Source organism: Neophocaena asiaeorientalis, unplaced genomic scaffold (genome assembly GCF_003031525.2).
Source record: "Neophocaena asiaeorientalis asiaeorientalis breed wild unplaced genomic scaffold, Neophocaena_asiaeorientalis_V1.1 scaffold671, whole genome shotgun sequence".
NCBI classification, from domain to species: Eukaryota; Metazoa; Chordata; class Mammalia; order Artiodactyla; family Phocoenidae; genus Neophocaena; species Neophocaena asiaeorientalis.
In genome coordinates this window covers 648,869-668,044 of record NW_020175533.1, presented here as the reverse complement: position 1 = coordinate 668,044, position 19,176 = coordinate 648,869, and the positions used below count along the sequence as shown (strand labels likewise).

General features: G+C 40.9%; 1 long non-coding RNA gene across 1 annotated transcript in view; it reads left to right on the top strand.

Moving 5' to 3' along the window:
- The window catches only part of LOC112416030 (uncharacterized), a 36,992-nt gene extending 27,217 nt beyond the window's left edge, over positions 1-9,775 (top strand). Inside the window, exons 2-3 of the long non-coding RNA XR_003006418.1 lie at positions 4,804-4,854; positions 9,627-9,775. This is a non-coding gene — a long non-coding RNA (uncharacterized LOC112416030). The remainder of the gene's footprint in view (positions 1-4,803; positions 4,855-9,626) is intronic.
- The last annotated feature ends 9,401 nt before the right edge of the window (positions 9,776-19,176 follow it).

Sequence of the window (19,176 nt, the reverse complement as noted above, 5' to 3'; positions counted from 1 at the left end):
AAAGCATGCTTTTAAGTGGAAAACTTGGTGAGTGGCTGTTCTCCACCTCTAATCAGTATGAACCAGAGGAAATAAACTGCCAAGGTGGTATCTTAAGGTCGTTGTAAGGCCCACTTTTGAAGATGTGACAATAGTTAAACACTAGAATGGGTCACAGAATTTGGCTGGGCACCCTCCTCCAGAGGCCTTTGTTGAAAGAAGCAGCCTTGTGTTCTGCAGGGCTGCAGGTGACACCGGGCATAGACACGGGCATGACCTGGAGAACTTGGCTCCCCAGATTCTCTTCTAGATTGGGAGAGAAAAGAACTCATGTAACATTAGAGGCTTTTAGCAGCATCTGGAAAGAAACAGACAGATACGAGGCCCACGGTTCCCACTGGCCCACCTTTCACCAACATGCCAGGGCCCCTTCTATCAAGCCACCCCTGTGTTTCAAAACTTGTGCCTAAATCTTTGCCTGCCAAGATGTGAGCCATCTTGGCAAATGGTTGTTCAGAGAGTCCTTGCTCACAAAACTTCTGTCTGCAATATTTGGATTAGCTACCAGGCCTCTCACTTTTGCACATAGGCTGACCTCACCTTATCTCTGGGTCTCTTCCAGAGAGGCAGAAGTTATTTGGTGGTGATGTAAGAGGAAACACAGATTCCTCTTGGAAACCATTTTTATAGGGGTTGGCTGCATGGTAAGGGATGGAAACAGGGGTTAGAGCTGAGTAGAGTGAGGAGGTAAATAAATCCACGATTTGCCCCATAGTGTTGTCCACGTGGCTGAGGGAGCCAGAAGCCCAGCCTGCAGCAAACGGGGCCCCCAGGAGCACAGACGCAGAGAGCGCTGCTGAACGCTGGCTGCCTGGCTCCCCCTGCGGTTCCAGGGCAGAGACCTGAGGAGGCTGTCCTCTGGTCTTGGCTGTGTCCCAGATTAGCTCTTTGTCCCTGGGCCACGTATCCACTCTGGGTCTGATTTCATTATCTGCAAGAGGAAAATATTTGTGCAAACATCTCTTAGGTTCCCATAAACTCTATGTTCTCTCATTCTGTATGGCCTTGTGTTTTGGTTTTAAATATTAACGATACCTTTTACCTGTATGGTGCTTTATGATTTATAAAGCACTTTCACATGCTTGCCTCATTTGATCCTCACAACCATGCTACGAGATAGGTAGGACAGAAATTATTCTCCCTATTTTAGAGATTAAGAAACTGAGGATCAAGGAGGTTAGATAATGTGTTATTACACAGACAAAAAGTGGAAAGCCAGGACTCCAGCCCTGGTCTGCTAACCTGAGCTCAGTTCTTCATCTTTTGTGGGGGAGGGTCTAGTGTGCTTTTGAAATTGGATAATTATGGATCATCTATCTAGAAAAATGAACTTGGGATTCTTAGATGCTTAAGCTCAACATGGACCCCAGGTAAAATCCCCTTACTCTCAACCACCCTGTGAACTCTTGCAAATGTGTGAACACCTTGTTTCTCTGACTAGATTGCAAACTCCTTGGAGGTTCAGGCCATGTGTTTTCTCTTCCCTCCTATACCCCTCCAGCAAGTGTCACAGAGCCAAACACCTAGCAGGGGCTGTTGCATTGCCAGGAGAGGAAAAACAAAGTAAGAATGTGAAATACATAAATGGGACAGATGTATGTTTCCACATTTGACCACTTGTCCCAAAAGAACTATTATCCTTGTACTAGTTCTGCCCTAGACAGTAATCTGATTGCCAGACTATTCCCCAAGTCCTAGAATACAGCACAATTTCCCCTGATGGCAACAGCAATATCCTTCCCCTCAGCATGATTTTCCAGGCACAAGATGGGCTCATAGGTACAAAGAGACATGGCCTCAGTGATCTCATGCCTCAGGAGCCTGATGTAAGTAAAGAAGGCCTACTGGCTGCCTTAGCTGAGGAGTAGAGGTGAATTACTTTGGGAGGGTCTGCTCTGAGCTAAAGCTGAGAGGAAAAGGAGTGCTGAGGCAGGAGCAGCCAGAGCATCTGAGGAAAGCTGCCACTGGCATCTGGGTGACTGGAAGGAGAGAGTGCCTTCTGCCAGCAGGAGGGATGGGCGGGTCTGGGGAATGAACCAATAGGGCTGAGCCCAGGGCCTGTGTGGGTTCTCCGACCACCTGTGCACACTTGGCACCTAACCTCAGTGCAGTCTTGCTTCATGTCCCTAGACCCCTACCCTCATCAGTGACTGTGACTTCAGTCCTTTTGTCAGGACCACAAGGAGGGAACACTCAGTGATAATCTAGAGGTGAAGACAATCGACGTGATAAACAGGGATGGCCCCAACTTAAGACCTTTGCCCCATTATTACCCTGACATCTCTTCATTATCCTATATCCCAAGTCCTTACTTTCCCAGATTTGGTGGAGAAGGAGAAGGATTCCAAGACTGTTGCAAACAGGGCCACTCCCAATAAATAAGACCATCCCATACCCTAGGGGTTCACAGAGTTGAGCTCCACTGGCCAGAAGAATCTTAATTCCAGCTGAAGGAGGTCTCTGTCTCTCCCCTGATAGCTACCAATGACTCCACTATGAGAAGACTCCTAAGGTGATAGAATATTAGAGATTACATGTTCATCCGACACCCTCATTGACGGATGAGGGAACTTAAGAGTATGGTGATGATATAAGTGTCCAAGGCCACCCAGGAAGTTAGTGAAACAACCTGGAATAGAACCCGGAAGTCTTGACCGAGTACCATGCCTTGCTAGTTCTTCTCCTAGCTTACCTGACCCTGGCCCTTTTAGATGCCAGAAGTCTCCAGCCAGGGGCAACTCTGAACAACCAAGCAAGGAAGATATGAATGTGCAAAACTTCTTTGCGGAAGCAGCTGCTCTTCAGGAGACTTGATGTTACACCCAGGACTCTGAACTCTGTCTCTGTCTCCCTGCATCCCCCCAAATTGCTATTCTAAAAGCCTTTCTGGTTACCAAGCCTGCACCCTCTGGCCAAACACAGCACCTGATCTCATCCATTAATCAGTCCTGGTGCCGCCTAGCGGTAGGTGTGAAACCCTGTCAGGTGCAAGGTGGAAGTGGAGAGCCTTGCACAGACACTTCATAAATGTTCTGCAAGTGAATAACTAAGGTTCCAACTCTTCTGCACTCCCTTTAGCCCACCACTTCTGAAAGCATCCAGAAAACTTGGATTCAATCTGCGGATCAATCAAGTCAAACAAACAGATATTTATTCAGCTATAATTGGGAAGGCAATCTACCAGGTGCTGAGCTCTATACAAAAACTGGTCTGAGTCCTTGCCTTCAAAGGACTCGCAGGCCAACTCGGGGAGACCAGGTGAAATTATATTTGGATTATATTATAAGGCAGCAATACAAGAAGTGCCATGAAGCAACAAATGACCATTTGCGACACTATTGGAATAGATCATTTGTGTATTGGTGCACAAAAGAACACCGTGAACTGCACAGGCCAGGGAAGTCTGTGGAAAAGGAAAAATCTGATCAGGACTTCAAAGGATGGGAAGTGGAGAGAAGGGATGAGCACTTCAGAAATTAGCAACTGTAAGAAAGGGTACAAAAATAGAAAAATACAAATGTATTGAGGGTAGTGAGTAATAATAATCGTAATAGTAGATGATGCTTATCATGTATCAGACATTGTTCTCAGCAACTAACATTTATTAATTCTCTTGATTCTCATGCGATTCAAACTATTTCTATTATTAAGCCACTTTTACAGTTGAGGAAACTGAAGTGTAGAGAGGTTTAAGTAACTCACCTGAGGATACAAACTGTAAGTGACTGAGCTGGGATTTGAGCCCAAAGGCTATACATCCAGCCACTGCTTTATACAGCTTCTTTCTTTGTGGCTAAAGGAATTGATTTGTTGAAAAGGTGTGTTGGGGGAAAATCACAGAGGATCTTGATTTTTGTGGGCAGTAGGGAACCGTTAAAGCTTTCTGAATAGGGAAGTGGATCTGGATTTAGGTTTTTATTTTTTTTAATTTTTATTGGAATATAGTTGCTTTACAATATTGTGTTAGTTTCTACTGTACAGCAAAGTGAATCCGCAATACATATACATGCTGGATTTAGGTTTTTAAATTGAAATACATACAGGAAGAAAATCCTAAGGACACATTCATATAGGAAAAAGCACAGAGAAATATATTAGCACATACATGCAGATGTTCTTCCTTTTCATAGAGTGCCTTGTCCAGAGTTACTTCTGGTGGCATCTCAGATCTTAAACTACCAGATAATCAAATCCTTGGTCAGTGGCACCGAGGGAACAACCAGAAGGTAATCGGCCCTCAAATCTACCCAGGCACGTACTCAAAAGCTAGGGACAGAGATAGGCTTGGAGGGTGGTGTATATACGGAAATAGGAGGCATCAGGAGAGAGTGGGAAAGAGTGGAGGGATGGAAGGTATCAGAGAACAAGTGAGAGGTCAGCACAATGAATTGGGACCTCAATTCAGCAAACTACAGCAATGTAATTCAGCAATACCTTAACCATGATTGGATTGAAGCTTCTGGAAGAAAATAATATATTGCTGAATATTTTATAATAGCAGATAATTGAATATTTTGTAATAGCAGATAATTTATTTAGTCTCTTCCCTCGATTTACAGGCTGAACTGGAAAATTCCTTTCATGCACAGAATGCTTTTATTTCTCTCTCTCTTTCTTTTTAAGACTCAATTTTGCTAATACCTTCCAATACAGCTGAACTTGTTTTCATGACCATCCACTATAATGAACGTGGGACAGATGAAGTAATAAGACCTCTGAAAGGGAGGTAACTGAAATGAGAACATCTGTTTTTTTTTTTTCCAGGAACTATATGCACAAAGGAGCCTGCTCAATCCAATGAAGTAAAAACATTAGGTAATTTGAGTCCTGAGCAGAGATTAGGTAATGGTCTTGGATGGGACCTTGGGAACAGTCATGGGAGATGAGGCATCATCTGTTGAGATGGTCTTTGGGGGAATATCTGGTTTGTGTGAATGTTGTTTTGCTCCTGAGTCACAAAGCATGGGTTGTAGGGCTGGCCTTGGTCTGGGCTCCAGGCAAAGTTATGTACTTACCCTTGTAAACTGTGGTATTCGGTATGAGCGTTGCTGCGATTTATGTCCACGCCTTTATGGCCCCACTTTTGGAAATGACTCCAAATCTGAGTTCCAGGCAGCTGTTTCATGTCCGCCCACAGCAAAGCAACAGATAGATGACGTAGGGGCGGCATGAGAAATGGTTTGTGAATGCCCAAATCTTGTTCTCTTGAACATATATTTTTGTTTGAAGAATGGGTTGATTCATATGTGTTTAAGAGAGGACCAAAAAATACTCTAATATAAGAAAAATCAAAAGTTGTGTAGACATACCCTCTTCAATCACGTGGCATTGAGAAACTGTGGCTGTTGGTCTCTCCTGCCTTTGCTTTCTTCTCAGCTGCTACTATCTGAGAAGACTTAAGCCCATGCCTGATGTTGAGTCATTTCTGGCTGAGGCTATGCATAGGGAGTTTGGAAATGTCACATTCCCAGACCCACATTTTAGGAACCAAGTCACTACTTTTGGGCTCCTACGTTGACCTAAATTCTTCCCTTTCAGCCAGATCTGCGATATCTGGCACCAAGAATAAGCCTGGGTGCCCCTGTGGCCCCAGAGCCACAGTTCTCTCTGTGTTGGCCTTTCTCTGTATGTTGGCCCAAGTCCCAGAAGTGAACTGTTATCCCGGTTTCCCCTCGTAAATTCTGACTTATTGTTCTGCCTGGATTTCTGCTTCTTCCTCTAGCACTAGGTACTCTACCCAACTTTCATCCACCCTTGTCCCTTCTTTCCACCATGGGGTGATCTGTGATGCCAGCTCATGGAATGACTGTGCCATAGGAAGGCACATTTGCCTTATTGGACCCTCATATTGATTCCTGTTCACTTAAGTCAGTGTCTCTCAATAGGAGTGTTACGACCCCCTAGGAGATATATTGGAAACTCCAGGGGGCATTTTTGATTGTCACGATTATTAGGAGAGGCACTAGTGACGTTTATGGAGAAGAACCAAGGATGCTGGCTATTTGATCATGTGCAGCACGGGCACTACACCAACAAGTGTGGTGTGTCCTGTGCAACCTTCAAAAGTCACACTGGACATTTGTGTGGAAAAACCTGTTTATAATTATCTGGCTGTGAAACTCAATCCCATTTTACTTGGAAATACAAGTTACTTCTGCATATTTTAATATACACTGACTTTTCTGCAAACACCTCCTAGGCATTTTTAAAGGAAGAGAAGATTGCACTGTATTTGTTCAGGACTTCACCAACAGTAGTCACGATTTCAGAAAAGTGCTTCGCTACCAGCAATTTGCTCTTGTAATTTGAGTTGTCCGCACACGTGTCTCTGTCTCCATTTGTCTCTGTCACGTTCACTCAGATCTCAAAGCAACTGCTTCATTCTACCTGCTAGTCATCCCTAAATATTAATATACTCCAGTACATATTATTTAATTATAACTTATTCCTCTTCTACCAGTAATTTTCCTTTATCTTTATAGTTAGGACATTGTATTGACTTTTAGAAATGTGTATAGAAGGTTTACAACTTGTAATTTCCTTTCAGAATGATAAATGGGACCTAACAAAACATTCACTTAAAAATAGGTCATTGGATCTGATGGGGTTGAGAATCCTTGACCTAAGTGTATACTGTGGTACTGTCCATGGAAGGCAGAAAAGGACTGAAGAGGAGGTCGGTGCATTCCTGGAAGAAGGCTGTAGCTGCCTACCAGGAGGTCTCATGGGTAGCATTCCCTTGAGGAACTAACCACCTTCCAAACTCCAGTGTTTATTCTTATCAGGTTTTCAGAAGTTTTCAGAATCCAGGGTCACATGAATCACTCAAATCCATGAGGTTACTCATAGCCATAGTACAAGTTTACAGTGGGAGACATTTCTTCCCAGGGACTGAAAAACTTATGTCCACTGCCCAGGGCAGCCAGTCCCAGGATCAGAATGAACACAGGATACTGAAGAGAGATAAGAAGAGGCGCTCCTGTCCCATAGCAACCACAAAAGGCAGGGTCTCTCCTTGGCATAGGGCTTGGGTGTGCACTGCAGAGTTAGGATGCCTTGGGTTTTTATTTCCTGTAGTCCAAGGTGACCACTTCCCCTCTGCCCACACCCTCACCCACCTTCACACAGTCTTCCCCCGGGCATGGTACAATTCAATTGATTAAATATCTTCTACGAAATGACATTCACATTCTGGACCTGCCTTCCTCTGATTACATCTGGATTGCCTCTCTTGATTGGAGTTTCCTGAGAGCCACACATTTCAGACAGTCTCTTGCTTTACTCCCACAGGTGACTAACCACATCCATTGTGAATTCTACTAGTTCAACTCAGGAGGTGACCTTATGTCCCTGATCTCCAAATTCATGGAGAGGGAGACCTCCCACTGTTGCTTCCATATTCTGCCAAAACTGATGTCAGAAATGAGGACGGAGACTGTCTCAGCCTCCTTTCCTGCTCTGCACCAGTCCTATAGCTAGGACAGTTCTCCTGATTCTCAACTCAATTTGATAGAGAATATTCCTGCCTCACTCCAGCTCCCCACTGACTCCCCTCCACCCCCCCGGGTGGCAAAGTTTCAGCACAGATCAAACTGGAGACCACCTGAATTATGGCGATAACTGATTACGGTTCAGAATAGATAACATGGGCATCAGGATATTTGGTTTTGGGGGGTTTTGTTTGTTATTTATTGTTTTCGAAGGTACAGTGACTCCACTCATATAGACTGGTCAGAGATGGAATGATGAGCTAATTAACTGAACAGTCTAGGTAATTAAGAGATAGTATATATAACATAGATGAACAATGTTTTTTTTTGTTTTTTGGGTTTTTTTTGCGGTATGCGGGCCTCTCACTGTTGTGGCCTCTCCTGTTGTGGAGCACAGGCCCCGGACGCGCAGGCTCCGCGGCCATGGCTCACGGGCCTAGCTGCTCCGCAGCATGTGGGATCTTCCCGGACCGGGGCACGAACCCGTGTCCCCTGCATCGGCAGGCGGACTCTCAACCACTGCGCCACCAGGGAAGCCCCTGAACAATGGTTTTTGAAGAATTATTAATGAAATACAGTTAATTCAAAATGTATATTAACTATAATTGAGTTGTTTTTTCATGGTTCAGAAGGGAAAAGTTCAGGAAAGTGTGCTTGCGCCCCACCCACCTCTCATGATTATATTACAGGCTGAAATAATTGTTTCCTCACACTTTTCATCTCAATCACCCAAATCCTCTCAGTCTTATCAGTGTTCTCCGTGCTCTTTGACTTCCCAGAATTGAAATGTTCAGTATTATTTCTGCAACAGTAAGAATCAGTCACTGTAACCTCCTTGTAGCTTCAGCTCATTTTTGCATTAGTTTCATTAACTTTTTTGATTGAGTGTGAAGAAGCTTCCCTCACCAAATCAAGAATTTATGTTAGTGTATATCTGTAAGGCTTTAATTTAATGCCAGCCATTCTTCTTCATTAAAAGAAGATACAGTAAATATAGCACAAGTTCATAGCTTTCTCCAAGAACTTTTAAATATTGAATGAACACTAAACTGAAATTTAAGTGTAAGAAGTATTTTAAATTGTACATCATTTATTCATTCATTTAATTATGCATTACATGAAACATTTGTTAAACATCCATCATGTGGCAGACACTGTATTAGGCGCTGGAGATACTAAGATAGTAAGTCATGGTCCCAGTTCTCAAGGAGCTCATAGTTTAAAAGAAGCGAGACAGGTAAATAAAAATACGAGTTCAACTCAGTGAAATGGGTACTACATGGAGGTTTGCTGATGCTCAGTTGTGGCACAAAGGAACTAAATGATCAACTCTACTTAAAACAGAGGGCTACAGGGACTTCCCTGGTGGTCCAGTGGTTAAGACTCTGCGCTTCCACTGCAGGGGCGCAGGCCTGATCCCTGGTCAGGGATGGGAGTGGGGGGAGCTAAGACCTCACATGCCCCGCGGCGAGGCCAAACTAAGATTAAAAAAAAAAAGAAGGCTACAAAAGGTTCACAGAGGAAGATGCTTATAACAAGTTTTGAAGGAGAGGTAGAAATTTTCCTGCTAGATACAGCAAAGAAGGACATTTCAGAAAGATGGAAGAATGTGTGCTAATGTAAAGAGGCAAGTAACAGTAATTGTACTTTGTTCCCAATAACTGGGAATTAGAAGCAGTTTGATGGCACTAATGCCTAAGACAAGACCTTATAGGAGACAGGGCTGGAAGGGCTAGATCCTAAATGGTATTGAATACCTTGATAAAAGGTTTGGATTTCATTCAGTTGGCAGTCGGCAGTAATTGGGTGCTAAATGTGGAAGTGACATGATCAGATCTGTGGTAAGAAGACCACGATTCTGTGTGGATGGATAAGTGGTAAGACCAGAGGTAAAGAATGTAGCTGAAATAGTTGGCTGACTACTGAATATTCATGATGCAGGGAAGCATTTGCTCCACCAGTGTCAACATTTCCTAGATCTTTCCGGGTGGAACCCTGTGGCTAGCTCTGGCTAAAGGAATGTGAGTAAAAGTGTATAGGGCATTCTGAGCCAAGGTGGTTAAGTGAATCTACCTCATACTGTCTTCCCTTCCACAGCAGCCCTGGAGGCCTCATTGTGAAGATGGTTGTGTCACAAGATGGGAGGAACCTGGATCCCTGAGTCAGAGAAGAGGTGCCCAGGAGAGCCACCCAACCAAGAACACCTACACTGAACTTTGCATGAGTAAAAAAATAATTTGTGTGTGTGTTAAGCGTCAGAGATCCAAATATTGTTAACACTGTTAGATTACCTCAATCTAACTAATCTGACTAATGCAAAAGGAGTATTAGGAGATGTTTGCAATATTTGAGATAAGATAAAGACTTTCCATATTATATGCTGAAGTATAGGAGCCCTTGGAGAAGACAAGTGGAAGATGGAAGAAAGAGGGATAATAATTTATGGATAATATTGAGAAGGCAGGAGGAGATAGGATCCAGAGCATAAGAAGCATTAGCTCCTTCAACAGGAGGCAGGAAAGAGGGATGCCTATTTAAAACAGAAGGGAAGACACATCTATAGGTGAGCAGTAAGAAGCCACCTAGTTTTCTCTAAGACAGAGGAGGTAAAGACATCTGCTGAGAGAGTGAAAGGATAGCAATAAAGGTCCAAGACAAACATTAATAGTAATTTCTGTGAAGAACAGGAGAGAGCTGGGCAGAGATATTTAACAAGTGAAAGGCCACCAGCCCACATGGTTGGATGAATTTTCTCCAGCCCAGCTCATCATTCTGGGTGTAGGGGGCAGTTAGATGGATTTTAGGATTGATCCAAGGTTAAAGGATTGCAGAGTAGTTGCACTGCAAGAACAAAGGAATGGTGGAATTGGCTCAGTAAGTTAGGATAGGCCTAGCTGCTGTAACCAGGGACCCAACGGTAATTCAGTGGTTCAAACAAGATAGAATTTTCCAATTCCAGGTACAATGGAGTATGCCACAGTGGATGCAGCTAAAAATAAAACAAAACAAAAACCTGGACATAATATATAGAGCAGATTTTTGAGGACTCTGAAAATTAAATAGTAGTTGGTGATTGGGGAAGAGGACTAGAATTTGAAGTACCATCAAAATGGTAGTGAGTTTGTCATCTTTTTGCTCCAATAAGCAGCATAAAACCTGAATGTGGGCATCTGCACAGAGGGAGCTCCAGGAGAATCCCTCTAGCTCTGGCTCAAAGAACAGAGAAGAGTCTCCTCATGCTCTGAGAGGGTGGGGGAAACCCGCCTTTTTTCTTCTCTCCATTCTCTCACACGCCAGCCCCTAAGAAATCCCATGGTGGCAGTGGCAGTGGCAGCATCTGTAGTGACGGTTGGACCTGCAGGATTCTAAAATGCTGAGGGAGGGGAACCTTTGTCTCTGATCAGAGGAGCTGTGATCATCTGTGTGGGACAGACCCCTGTTGCTTTTTGTTTTCTCTCTGCCCTCCTGCTGGTTGATCCTGGACATCAGTGTAATTGCAAAAACTGTGCAACAGAGTCAATAAAAAGCTCCAACTTTCTGGTTGGAGAATTCCAGGTAACCAGAAAGTACTGAAGAGATTGCCACAGGGAGGAGATTGGGAAAGCAACCCCATAAAGTTGCTTATGAATTCTTGGGCCCACTTCCAAGTGCATATGCCCATGCCCATGCTGACTCCAAACAGCATACAAGTTTAAGAACTGAACTTAAACTTGTTCTAATAAGAACTTGGAATTCTTATTAGATACTATGGAGGACAGAAGGAAGTGAAACAACATTCCTAAAGTGAAGAAAGAAAAAACACTGTCAAGCCAGAATTCTATATCCAGCAAAAATACTTTCCAGAAGGAAGGTGAAATAAAGACATTCTCAATGAAGGAAAACTAAGAGCCAGCAGACCTGCCCAAAAATAATTGCTAAAGGAAGTCCTTCAGACTTCCTCCCAGAGGAAGGAAACTTGGGATATCAGAAATGAAGAGAGAGCAACAAAAATAACAAATACATAGTTAAATATGAGAGTATTCTTCTCCTCTTGAATTATTTAAAATACTTTTCTAAAGCAAAAATTAGAAAATATCTAGAACTGAACAAAAATGAAAATACAACACATCAAAATTTGTGGATGCAATTAAAGCATTGCTTAGAGAGAGATTTATAGCATTAAATGCTTATATTGGCAAAGAAGAAAGTTCTCAAATCAACAATCTAAACTTCCACCTTGAGAAGCTTTTAAAAAGATGAGCTAAATCAACCCCAAACAGCAGAAGAATGGAAAAAATAAAGATAAGGGCAAAAATCAATGAAATTGAAAACAGAAAACCAATAGATAAATATCAGTGAAACAAAAAACTCAATAAAACTTGATAAATCTTTAGCCAGACAGAGAGAAAGAGAGAGAGCATGAGGGGAATATGGGAGGGTGGCAGTAGGCAGGGATTGCCAATATCAGGAATGAAAGAGGAATATGACTACAGACCCTATAGACATCAAAAGAATATTAAGGGAATACTATGAAGAACAACTCTACACGCAAAAATTCAACAACTTCAATTAAATTGACTGATTTCTTGAAAATTACAAACTGTGAGATGTACTAAAGATTAAATAGATATTAAAGAGATTGAATTCATGGTTTAAAATCTTTCAAAAAAGAAAGCTCTAAACCCACATGGTTCCACTGGTGAATTTGGCAAATGTTTAAAGAATAACATTATTTCTACAGTTTCTTCCAGAAAATATAAGATGAGGGAACAGTTCCCAACTTACTCTATAAAGGCAGCTTTACCCTGATACCAAAACCAGACAAAGATAGTACTAGGAAAGAAAACTGAGACTAATATACCATATAAACAGAAACACAAATATTCCAACAAGATATTAGCAAATTGAATCCAGTAATATATAAAAAGAATAATACACCACAATCAAGGAAGTTTATCCTGGCAATGCAATGTTAGTTCAATATTTCAAAATTATTCAGTATAATCCACCATACTAATATCAAAACACAGCATTAAGAAAATGAATAGGTGAACCACAGGTAGAAAGAAAATATTTGCAAAACAAAATATCTGATAAAGGACTTGTATTCAGAATATATAAATAACTCTCAAGACTCAACAAAAACAAATTGGACAAAAGATTTGAGCAAACATTTTACCAAAGAAGCTATATTGTTGGCCCACAAGCCCAAGAAAAGATGCCCCAAATTGTAGTCATTAGAAAAATGCAGATTAAAACTACAGTTTACCCAGTAGGATAGCTGAAATTAAAAAGACTGATAATGTGAAGCCTTGGTGAATATGGAGAAACTGGAATCCTCATACGTTATAAGCAGGAATGCAAAGTGGTACAGCCACTTGGAAAATCAGTTTGGCAGTTTTTTTTAAAGTTAAACATATACGTACCATGTGGTCCAGCGATTTCATTCCTAGATATTTACCTAAGAAAAATAAAAATATGTCCTCACAAGACTTGTATTTGAATATAGCATAAGCATTCATAATAACCACAAATGGTAATAATACAAATGTTCATCATCTAGTGAACGGGTAATCAAACTATATAGTATATCTATGCAATAGAATATTACTCAGCAACTAAGAGGAATGAACTACTGATACACATAACAGCATGGATGAATCTCAAAAGCATCATGCTAAATGAAAGAACCTAGTCGCAAAAGTCATAACATACTATATGATTCCATTTGTATGAAATTCTAGAAAAGGCAAAACTATAATAACCTGAAGCACATCAGTGGTTCCCTGGGGGAAAGGATGTACTGCAAAAGGGCAGAAGGGAGCTTTCGGTGAGTGAAAGAAGTGTACTGAAACTGGATTGTGGGGGGCTGGCTGCATGACTGTACAGTATGCATGCAATTTACCAAAATGCATCAAACTGTACATCTAAAATGTAGGTGAATTTTATTACATGTAAATTATGCCACAATACAGATGTAAAAATTAAAATGAAGGTTAAGTATAGATGTTTCCAGACAAACAAAACATGAGAGAATTTAATGCCAGCAGCTGTAAACCAAAAGAAACACCATGAAGTTCTTCAGGCTAAAGGAAAATGATATCAGATGTTAGCGTGGAATAGCACTGGAAAGGGTAAATGTGTGGTTAAATGTACAAGAATGTTGACTGTTTACATCAAAACAATAATAACCCCATTTGTAGAACTAAAATACAATACAATGGTAACAATAGCTCAAACTGTGGGAGGGTGATAAATGCAGTTTAACTGTTGCAAAGTTTCTTGCCTTATTTAGGAAGTGGTAAAATCAAAAGTACTTACTTAAGGTAGACTGTAATACATCAAGAAGGCATATTGTAATCTCTAGGGTAACCACTAAAAGAACTATTGTAAGAATGTGTAACTAAAACATGAATAAAGAAGAAAAATGGAATAATTAAAAATGTTTTCATAATCCAAAAGAAGGCAAGACAGTTGGACCCCCAGGAACCTGTTGCGATCCCGGGCCTGATCCTCGGCCCACCTAGGCCCCTGCCAGCTACACGGGTCCTGGGGGAGTGGGAGGGAGGGAAAGGGGAGCAAAAGTAAAGGCCGGACCTCCGGGACGGCACCGCTGAGTGGTGGCTGGGGAAGGGAAGGAGTTCCTACACCCAGTGGGACCTACCCACGGTTCCGGGTCCAGCGGGGATGGGGTACACCCTGGAGGAGACGGTGGGGGGGAGCGTGAAGGAACAGAAGGGAATGAGGTGAGTGCTTCACCTGTCCACTTAGGCACCGGGAAGGCTGTTGGGATCCCAGGCCTAATCCTCTGCCCTTGGAGCCTCCTTCCTGCTGCGCAGAGCACAAGCCCCACCCCTACACCCCCACCCAGGGCCCCACCTCTACACTCAGAGACCCCCTCCCACAAGCTGGGCTTAAGCCCTACCCACACACCCTCACTCAGGGCCCTACATCCAAACTCTGGAACCCCACACTCCAGAGGCCCTTCTTTCCATGTGCTGCCTCTCCCCTTCCATGCAGGTCCGAAGCAGAGGCCCCGTGCCATGCTCAAACTTAACCCGCCACCTGCCTAGGTCCCACCACACCCTAAACCCCGCCTCTGCCTAAGTTCCACCCCCCACCTAAACTCCACCTCCACACCCAAGGCTTTTTTTTCCTCTTTTAGATTGGGATTCTGTTTTACCTTGTTGATTCTTTTATATTTTTATTTTTCCTAATAAATCTTTTACTTTTCTAATTTTATTTTATTCTTTATACTTTGTTAGTGATCTCTCCTTTTGGTGTGTTGCCCCCCACATACTTTTTTTTTTTCCTTTTTTCTGCTGTGGTTTTATTTTACCTGGTTGCAGTTGTTTCAATTATAGTTTTATTTTTCCTAATATATTCTTTATCTTTCTAATTTTATTGTATTTTTTATTCTTTGATATTGTACTGCTCCTTTTTTTCTTTCTTTCGTCCTTTTTTTTTAACCATGCCATGAAGCTTGCAGGATCTTGGTTCCCAGGCCGGAGGTCAGGCCCATGCTTCTGTGGTGGGAGCTCCAAGTCCAAACTGCTGGACTAACAGAGAACTTCAGACCCCACAGAATATCAGTTGGAGTGAGGCCTCCCTGAGGTCCTCATATCAGCACCAGGACCCAGCTCTATCTAACTGCCTGCAAACTCCAGTGCTGGACACCTCAGGCCAAACAACCAGTAAGACAGGAATACAGCATCACCCATCAAAAAAAACAAAACAAAAATGAAATGACAAAAAAATATGTTACAGATGAAGGAGCAAGGTAAAAACCTACAAGACCAAGTAAATGAAGACAAAATAGGCAAACTACCTGAAAAAGAATTCAGAGTAATGATAGTAAAGATGATCCAAAATCTTGGAAACAGAATGGAGAAAATTCAAGAAACATTTAACAAGGATCTAGAAGAACTAAAGAGCAAACAAACAGTGATGAACAACACAATTACTGAAATTAAAAATACTCTAGAAGGATTCAATAACAGAATAACTGAGGCAGAAGCACAGATAAGTGAGCTGGAAGATAAACTGGTGCCAGGGAGCAGAATAAAGAAAAAAGAATGAAAAGAATTGAGGACAGTCTCAGAGACCTCTGGGACAACATTAAACACACCACCATTCGAATTATAGTGGTCCCAGAAGAAGAAGACAAAAGAAAGGGTCTGACAAAATATTTGAAGAGATTATAGTCGAAAACTTCCCTAACATGGGAAAGGTAATAGTCAATCAAGTCCAGGGAGCACAGAGAGTACCATACAGGAAAAACCCAAAGAGAAACACGCCAAGACACATATTAATCAAACTATCAAATATTAAATACAAAGAAAAAATATTAAAAACAGCAAGGAAAAAGCAATAAATAACATACAAGGGAATCCCCATAAGGTTGACAGCTGATTTTTCAGCAGAAACTCTGCAAGCCAGAAGGGAGTGCAGGACATATTTAAAGTGATGAAAGGGAAAAACCTACAACCAAGATTACTCTACCCAGCAAGGATCTCATTCAGATTCGATGGAGAAATTAAAACCTTTACAGATAAGCAAAAGTTAAGAGAACTCAGCACCACCAAACCAGCTTTACAAGAAAAGCTCAGGACCTTCTCTAGGCAGGAAACACAAGAGAAGGAAAAAAACCTACAAAAACAAACCCAAAACAATTAAGAAAATGGTAATAGGAACATACATATCAATAATTACCTTAAATGTAAATGGAATAAATGCTCCCACCAAAAGACATAGACTGGCTGAATGGATACAAAAACAAGACCCGTACATATGCTATCTACAAGAGACCCACTTCAGACCTAGGGACACATACAGCCTGAAAGTGAAGGGATGGAAAAAGATAGTCCATACAAATGGAAATCAAAAGAAAGCTGGTGTAGCAATTCTCATATCAGACAAAACAGACTTTAAAATAAAGCCTATTACAAGAGACAAGGAAGGACATTACATAATGATCAAGAGATCAATCTAAGAAGATATAACAGTTGTAAATATTTATGCACCCAACATAGGAGCACCTTAATACGTAAGGCAAATGCTAACAGCCATAAAAGGGGAAATCGACAGTAACACAATAATATAGGGGACTTTAACACCCCACTTTCACCAATGGACAGATCATCCAAAATGAAAATAAATACGGGAACACAAGCTTTAAATGACACATTAAACAAGATGGACTTAATTGATATTTATAGGACATTCCCTCTAAAAACAACAGAATACACTTTCTTCTCAAGTGCTCATGGAACATTCTCCGGGATAGATCATATATTGGGTCACAAATCAAGCCTTGATAAATTTAAGAAAATTGAAATCATATCAAGTATCTTTTCTGACCACAAAACTATGAGACTAGATATAAATTACAGGGAAAAAAATCTGTAAAAAAAGTACAAACACATGGAGGCTAAACAATACACTACTAAATAACCAAGACATCACTGAAGAAATCAAAAAATACCTAGAAACAAATGACAAGGTAAACACGATGACCCAAAACCTATGGGATGCAGCAAAGCAGTTTTAAGATGGAAGTTAATAGCAATACAGTCCTACCTCAAGAAACAAGAAAAATCTCAACCAACCTAACCCTACACCTAAAGCAATTAGAGAAAGAAAAACAAACAAATAAAAACCCCAAAGTTATCAGAAGGAAAGAAATCATAAGTATCAGATCAGAAATAAATGAAAAAGAAATGAAGGAAACAATGGCAAATATCAGTAAAACTAAAAGCTGGTTCTTTGAGAAGATAACCAAAATTGATAAACCATTAGCCAGACTCATCAAGAAAAAAGGGGAGAAGACTCAGATCAACAGAATTAGAAATGAAAAAGAAGTAACAACTGACCCTGCAGAAATACAAAGTTTCATGAGAGATTGCTACAAGCACCTATATGCCAATAAAATGGACAACCTGGAAAAAATGGACAAATTCTTAGAAAAGCACAACCTTCCAAGACTGAACCAGGAAGAAATAGAAAATATAAACAAACCAATCACAAGCACTGAAATTGAAACTGTGATTTAAAATCTTCAACAAACAAAAGCCCAGGACCAGATGGATTCACAGGCAAATTCTATGAAACATATAGAGAAGAGCTAACACCTATCCTTCTCAAACTCTCCCAAAATATAGCAGAGGGAGGAACACTCCCAAACTCATTCTACGAGGCCACCATCATCCTGATTCCAAAACAAGACAAAGATGTCACAAAAAATAAGCCTACAGGCCAATATCTCTGATGAACATAGATGCAAAAATCCTCAACAAAATACTAGCAAACAGAATCCAACATCACATTAAAAGGATCATACACCATGATCAAGTGGGGTTTATCCCAGGAATGCAAGGATTCTTCAATATATGCAAATCAATCAATGTGATACACTATATTAACAAACTGAAGGATAAACACCATATGATAATCTCCATAGATGCAGAAAAATCTTTTGAAAAAATTCAACACCGATTTATATAAAAACTCTCCAGAAAGTAGTCATAGAGGGAACCTACCTCAACATAATAAACACCATATATGACAGACCCACAGCCAACATCATTCTCAGTGGTGAAAAACTGAAACCATTTCCTCTAAGATCAGGAACAAGACAAGGTTGCCCACTCTCACCACTATTATTCAACATAGTTTTGCAAGTTTTAGCCACAGCAATCAGAGAAGAAAAAGAAATAAAAGGAATCCAAATCGGAAAGAAGAAGTAAAGCTGTCACTGTTTGCAGATGACATGATGCTATATATAGAGAATCCTAAAGATGCTACCAGAAAACTACTAGAGCTAATGAATGAATTTGGTAAAGTTGTAGGATACAAAATTAATGCACAGAAATCTCTGGCATTCCTATACACTAATGATGAAAAATCTGAAAGAGAAATTAAGGAAACACTCCCATTTACCACTGCAACAAAAAGAATAAAATACCTAGGAATAAATCTACCTAAGGAGACAAAAGACCTGTATGCAGAAAACTATAAGACACTGATGAAAGAAATTAAAGATGACACAAACAAATGGAGAGATATACTATGCTCTTGGATTGGAAGAATCAACATTGTGAAAGTGACTATACTACCCTAAGCAATCTACAGGTTCAACGCAATCCCTATCAAACTACCAATGGCATTTTCCACAGAACTAGAACAAAAAATTTCACAATTTGTATGGAAACACAAAAGACCCCAAATAGCCAAAACAATCTTGAGAAAGAAAAACGGAGCTGGAGGAATCAGTCCTGGACTTCAGACTATACTACAAAGCTACAGTAATCAAGACAGTATGGTACTGGCACAAAAACACAAATATAGCTCAATGGAATAGGATAGAAAGCCCAGCAATAAACCCACACATGTATGGTCACCTTATCTTTGATAAGGGAGGCATGAGTATACAGTGGAGAAAAGACAGCCTTTTCAATAAGTGGTGCTGGGAAAACTGGACAGCTACATGTAAAAGAATGAAATTAGAACACTTCCTAACACCATACACAAAAATAAACTCAAAATGGATTAAAGACCTAAATATAAGGCCAGACACTATAAAACTCTTAGAGAGAAACATAGGCAGAACACTCTATGACATAAATCACAGCAAGATCCTTTTTGACCCACCTCCTAGAGAAATGGAAAT